Raw genomic sequence first — 7020 nt, 5'->3', positions numbered from 1 at the left:
CCTACGTAAGACGTTACGAGCGTAGAAGACGATACGAGCTAACACGATTAAACACACGTTACAATAAACAAAGACACGTTGTATTGCAACTGGAAACACGTGATATCAATCACCGATTACAGAACTCGTAAACTCGATACAATGAATAACTCTTCTAAACAAGCCGTAACCTAATGTTTATATAACACGACAACTTCGCCTGGCATATTCAGGCGAAGTTGTCCCTAACTTCGCTTACTCTACAAGTTCGCCTATATCAGCGAACTTGTGAGCTAACTTCGCTTATTACAAAATACTAAACCAACTAACTCGATTACAGACACTATATACTGAACTACTGACATCATGTACCAACATGGCCGGGGATGCATATGGATGCTGTACGTGAAATCAGGAAGTGTGATTCATGTCAACGCCATGCTCCTAACACGCTTCGACCAAAGAACGAGTTAGTCCCAGTCACTTCAGCTTGGCCGTTCCAGAAATGGGCAGTGGACATAATGGGACCTTTCCCTGAAGCCCCCGGACGCGTCAAATTCCTGATAGTAGCCATTGACTACTTTACAAAATGGGTGGAGGCCAAACAGTTGCTTCTATAACAGCAGCAAGCGTTAAGAAATTCTTATGGGAGTTCATAATATGCCAGTTTGGTCTTCCTTAGGAACTCGTTAGTGATAACAGAACTCAGTTCGCGGACAGTGGGCTACAAGAATGGTTAAAAGAATTACACATTTCTCAAGTCTTCACCTCAGTAGCTCACCCGCAGGCGAATGGCCAGGTCGAACGAACCAATCGAACCATCAAAGAAGGAATTAAGGCCAGGTTAGGAATTAAAAGGACGGGTTGAGTCGATGAATTGCCCCATGTGTTATGGGCTTTCCGCACTCAAAAGAATTCCAGTAATTCCGAAACCCCCTTTAGTTTAATTTATGGCACAAAGGCCATGATTCCGGTCTAAATCGGAATACCATCCGCAAGAGTCCTCTTGATCGACGATAATGATCATGAACTCTGGATGAACCTTAACCTCCTCGAGGAAAGAAGAGAAATGGCATCGATCCGCGAACATAATTACAAACGACAGTTGCAAAAATATTATGACTCGCGGGTCCAAAGATGTGAATTCGACGCGGGAGACTTTGTCTTCCGCAATAATGAAGCCTCCGGGCAAGTTGGCCCCTACATGGGAAGGACCTTATAGAATCCAGAAAGTTCTATCTAAAGGTGCCTACAAACTAGAAAGGTTGGACGGGACAGAGGTCCTTAGAACTTGGAATGGGGCCCAACTGAGGAAATGCTACATTTAGTAGGTTTGTCTTTAGGCCTGCGTCCCTAACTAGATGTTAAAAACCTTTGTAATTTTGTTTCGGCTTATGCCTCAGTTATGAAAAATTTCTTTTTAGCCATTTGAGACTTGTATTATTATATAATCCTTTATTTGTACACAAAGAAGATCCTTTAAAAACACTTATATTATATAAATATATATATATATATATATAAACAAAGTGTGCCGGATGCAATAAAAAACCTTCTTTATTCATACAAAAGGGGATTACAAAATATGGAGGAGCCTAGTTAAAAAGAAAAAAGAAAAATCTATCTATGGCGCGGCATCTTCATGTTCCACATTATTGCCTCCCGCATCTTCTTCTTCCTTGTCTTCTTCATCAAGTTCATGAAGAGTCTTTAATTGCTGGATACTGTATTCCTTACCAGCGAGCTCGGATATCTAATCCGTCAAAGAGAATTTCAACGAATCGAAATCCTTTGATTTCTGCTTAAGGATGGCAACAGTATCCTGACTAGTTAAGACATACTCCTCTGGAAGCCTGGAAGTTGAGCAAAATTGGTAACCTTCCTGAAAACCCAGTTGGCGACCAGCTTGTTTGGAAGCTTTCAGAAGGATAGCAACACAATTCCCAAGCTCATTACTTGCTCGAACATCAGCAATGACCTGTTGAAATAACCATGTATAAATAACTCTAAAACACATAGATTATTTGTAGCAAGTAAAAGGTACTTACCTTGGGAATAGCTTCCGCCAATAGCCATTTTTGGTCCGCATTGGTCCGGACAAGTTCCATCTTGTGTTTGGCACATTCCAAGGCTTGATCACGGCTCTGGGCGTTAAGACCGGATAAACTCTTGTCCTTGGCCGCTGATTCAGCTTGAAGGGCTTCCACCAATTTGACTTGTTCCTCCAATTGTTTCTGGAGAACAGCCTTGGCTTCATCAGCAGTGGACCGAGCAACATTCTCCGCCTCCAAGGCCTGGCTAGCTTCCCTAGTTTCATTAATAGCCTTAAGGGCTTCATCTTTGGCGTTGGAAGCAAAGGCTGGCAGTTCATCCCATTGTTCATTCATCGCCAACCAGTCCCTGGTTATTTCATGGGTAGTGGACATAGTATTCGCCAAGTAATAAGAATGGGAGTTCAGCAATTCTTGGCGGATACTAAGGCGGCGTCTCTCCTTTTCACCATGAGGAAGACATTCCCCCAGGAACTCAAAACATGTGTTCACGTCACGGAATGTCGAGTCCCGACGTAAAGACCAATTAGGTTGATGCGGGGTAGGGTCTTCCTCCTCAGGAGTGGGAGAGGTTTGGGAAGCATAAGGGAACGTGCTTATGCCCCCTTGATCCCTGAAGTGGTAAACATTATGAGCAGGCGACACCTTGGTATGAACAGTAGTGTCGGCCTCTTTCTTCTTTAATGGGGAGTCGTCCGCCACAATAACCGGATCCGTAGCGGTGTTAGGTGGTGGTGGCGGACGAACAGGTGAATCCTTTAAACCGGAAATACCCTCAAAAAGGTTATCCAGGTCCACTGTAAAAACATTTATGAAAGGTTAGGAATATTCCAATACAAATAAGATAACAAAATAAAGTAAACTTTACATACCCAGCGAAGGGTCATCTGCATCAAGATGTTCCAAACGAGCCTCCAAGGCGGAAGAAGTTGTTTTCTTGGGTTTTTTCTTCTTTAAGGTAATCTTCACAGGATTAACCTTACGCTTACCCACCACCTTGGAAACACCCGCGTCAATGACCGGACGTTGGCCTTCAGCAGTAACATCATCGGGTCCTGGACCCTCAACTTCCACAGTGGAGGCAGCGTCATCTTGGCTCGTTGATTGAATAATCGCGGCTCGTTGACGGGTGAGACCTGCAGTTGAGCCCATAATTTTGTTAACATCAATCGAACATATTTCTCCAGACAGTGACGACTCCTTGCTAGACGAGAAGAGCACAATCACTCCGCTGGAACTAATAGCAGTCACAGGTTTGGGTTTCAAAGCGCCCTCACCTTTCTGGATGCATTCTTTAACATACGCCTCACCTTTGGCATACATCGCCTCGGAAACTTTGGGTTCCGGGCGGAGAGCAGCGGGAAACACGAAATTAGAACGGGTGCGCTCAAGTAAGGACGCATCCCTTTTATCGATTCGGCGGCGCACCATCATTCCCCCTTGCGATCCAACAAAGTGCTAAAGGCGGAGCCTTCACCTACAAAAAGCAAGAAAACAAATTAGAAAATTCTTAATGACAAAACAGAGATAACAACAAACTTACTCTTGTTGGTCTCCTCGTAGTACAGTTCCAGGTTGGGAAACAGCCACATGCGGCTCATCTTTGCACACACCATCGCTCCTTCGTGAATTGGGCGCAGAAGAGTTGGCGTGGAGATAAGCGTTTTATACCACGCCTGACCCTCATGAGCGTTGGCAAGAACCACGGGCATGGGAGCGTCCGCCTTACATTTTGTCATCTTGAAAGGAATGACGTCTTCTCGGATCCAGAAGAATTTTGGCTTCCAGCCATGAAGGCTACGGAGCCACTCCGTGCCGATAATCCTCTTTTCGATGGATGCAAAACTGTACCATCCATCACGAAAGGTCATCTTATAAAAGACGGCGAACATACCAACAGTCGGATCAAGGTTGCGAGATTGGCAACATAATTCGAAATGTCGAATCCTCAACATTCCAAAAGAGTGGATCTGGGAGAGATGAATCCCATAAGTGGTCAAGATCGATTCGACAAACTTGGTCACCGGAATCCGGAAGTTCCCTGTTGTAAAGTGGTCTATGTGTACAGCCATTTTCTTCGGAGGCGGACTAGTAGCAATAGAACCACTAGCAGGAATTTCCGGTTCCCACTCTGTCGTCAATCCATAAACATTAACAACATCATTATAGCCTTCTTCTTTAAGGCAGACGATAACTTCGTGGATAGTGGGGGAACGCTTCTTTTCTTTAGCCATCGGAATTTCAGAAAAGATTAAGAACTCTTAGAACGGTGAAGCAACCACAGAGAAGATTCAGAAGTCTCAAGTGTTTGAATGAAATTTGAAAGCGATAAAAGTTGAATAAAATCCACAAGTGGTTATATTTATACTCATCGCAATTAATGTGATCCATAAAGGGCCAGATGAGAGAGAAACCGCGGACCACCAGATGGTTGACACGTCAGGCGGGAAATTCAAGATAATGAAAACAGGCTGTCAAAAGTGTCACACACGTCTTATCGGTTGTCCTCAACGAACTTATCTCTCCGCCACGTCACCATAGTTATCCAAACTTTCAAACATCTCAGAAAGTCGAAGATTTCAGAAAAATCTTCTCAGAAGATATTAAAAACAGTAAAAAGATCACAAGAGTCAAAGAAAGATTCTTCATTAATTATCAAAAAAGTAATTACAAGAAGGAAAAGAAAAAATTTACAAGTGATAGAAGTGGTAAACCTATCCTAAGGGTTTGAGGTGGATGGGCCTTCCAGACCCTTTAACGACGTGTCCTCCGAAGAGTCATCCTCAGAGTCTTCCCCAAGATAAGTCTTCAAAAGTTGTAAGCCGTCATATGCGGAAGCAAATTCTGGAAGCACATCTTGTAGAGGGAAGACTAAAGCGTCATGTTCCTTAACCCGGTTGACACGATCTTGTTTGACGTTTATGCCATAGAGCGGATGATCTTTAAATATGCGGTTACCTCGCGCGTAGTTCACTCCCTCATGGAAACCCGTAACACGCCCGAGGGATGAAGAAGCAGCCATCACATTGGCGAGGCTGTCATTCAGCTCTTTACTTCCTTTGATATGGCGGACGACCTGTTAAGACAAAAACCTAAGTCCCCAATACCAAAGGTAAGAATAAAACAACAAATGATAAAGTTTAACTTACAGCATCAACTCCCCGAGCAAGGAACCACTGACGATCCTGCTCCGCACGCTCTGCCCGCGCTCGGAACTCATTGGCTTCCGCAGTAGTTTCCTCATGAGCTTGAAGGAGAGAGTCATAGGCAGCCTGAATTTCAGTAGCACTTTGATCCTTAAGTTCGGCCCGCTCCTTCTGCAGCTTTAGCTCCGCTTCAAGATCGTGAATCCGTGCACCTTGAAAAGTTACTTGAGTCTCTAATGAAGAGCTAGCCTCTTGAGCACGAGTTAACTCGTCTCTTTCCCACTGAGCCTTAGCTCGAGCAGCTTCAAGAACGGAATTTTGCTTTTCACAGGCTTCCTTCCATCGGCGAGCAGCCTCTGCATTGCGATCCTGCTCGTTTTTAAGGGAGATCTCCGCATCAGATTGTTTCCATTTAGCGGTTTGGGCAGAAATACGATGCTCCTCAGCCTCCTTCTTGGCAACCTCAGTCGCCCGACGAGCCTCTCCCACCTTCCCGCTCAAAGTACGCCATTCGCTTAACACTTCCTGGCTACCAGCCAAAGCATTAGCTAAATGATAAGCCACATTCGTGTGAAGATCATGGCGGGAAAGGTCGCGTTGATATGCCATCTCAGCAGGTGGTGTACAATGCTCAACGAAATCCATACAAGTTCTAGCTTGGGAGAACCGGGATCCGTTAGTAATACCCCATGGAGGAACAAACAACTCATGTTTGTCTCCCAAGCCTGTATCACCGTAATAACGGGAACCCGAAGGTTTAAGGCGAGATGGGGTAGAAAAAGGTTGTTGCGTAGGAGAAGACTCCACATTTCTAACATCTTCTTCGTTTACAACAGGATTGTCCTGCTGATCACCAGTGCCACCCCCACCCTGAAACAAGTAATCAAAACGGGTATCACGACCAGACTGGTTGTCTGGACCTTCTGTTGAAACACCAGTTGGAGGGGTTGGCCGGTCCTCCATACCAGTAACATTAGGCGGAGTAGAAAGTCTATCCTCCGCCTCTCCCCTTGAATAAGGGGATGATGGCTTGTCAATATGTGGAGTTGGCGTGGATAGATTCTCTGATATTTCCTCACTGAAGATTAACAGATCTACATAACAAAGTTACACTTAGCCAAACACTTATAAAAAAGAACACAATAAAAGATGACACACACCTTCAACAGTGTCAAGACGGTCAGCAAGGCTATACTGTGGCTTCTTGGGACGGTGAATTTTTCGTTTTTTCTTTGATGGTCCCGCCTCAGTATCCGTAGCTTTTACGTTTGTATGACTCGTCTGAGAAGCTACAAAAGCTCTTTTTCTCTCCAATTCTGCTAACAAAGACGAGACAGAGGAAAATTCAGAAGTACCCTCATCAGAGTCTTCTTCTTCTTCCGAAGTTGAAAGCTGAGAAACATCTCCATCATCATCGCTTGATGATAAGATGGCAATCGCTCCATCGGAAGTAACGACAGTAAGGGGAGGAGGGACCAGAACATACGCACCTGTTTCGAAGGTGGCATTTGAAATTTTAGGTTCAGCCCGAACCTTCTTCGGGAACAGAAAATGGGACTTAGTTTTGTCAAGTATGGGTTGGTGTCCCGCTTCGCGGATACATTTTCGGACACATCCTCTGTCCTCAAAAAGAGCATTAATCATAGAACTCCGACCTGAAAAAGATAGGAGCTTAATCATAAAAATATTCAAGCAAGCAAAGAGATAGTAAAAGGAAACTTATGCTTATTCAAGTCGATGAAAATGGCTCCATAAAATTCTGTTGGCCACAAACGGCTCATGCCCACCCATACTAGAGCTTCTTCCGGCAAGGCTCGCATGGGTGTTGATTCCATTGTGAGTAC

The sequence above is a fragment of the Bidens hawaiensis genome, unplaced genomic scaffold (genome assembly GCF_021521415.1).
Source record: "Bidens hawaiensis isolate Kalapana, Puna unplaced genomic scaffold, B.hawaiensis_p1.1 tig00023070_1, whole genome shotgun sequence".
NCBI lineage: Eukaryota > Viridiplantae > Streptophyta > Magnoliopsida > Asterales > Asteraceae > Bidens > Bidens hawaiensis.
Note: the sequence above shows the minus strand (reverse complement) of the source record.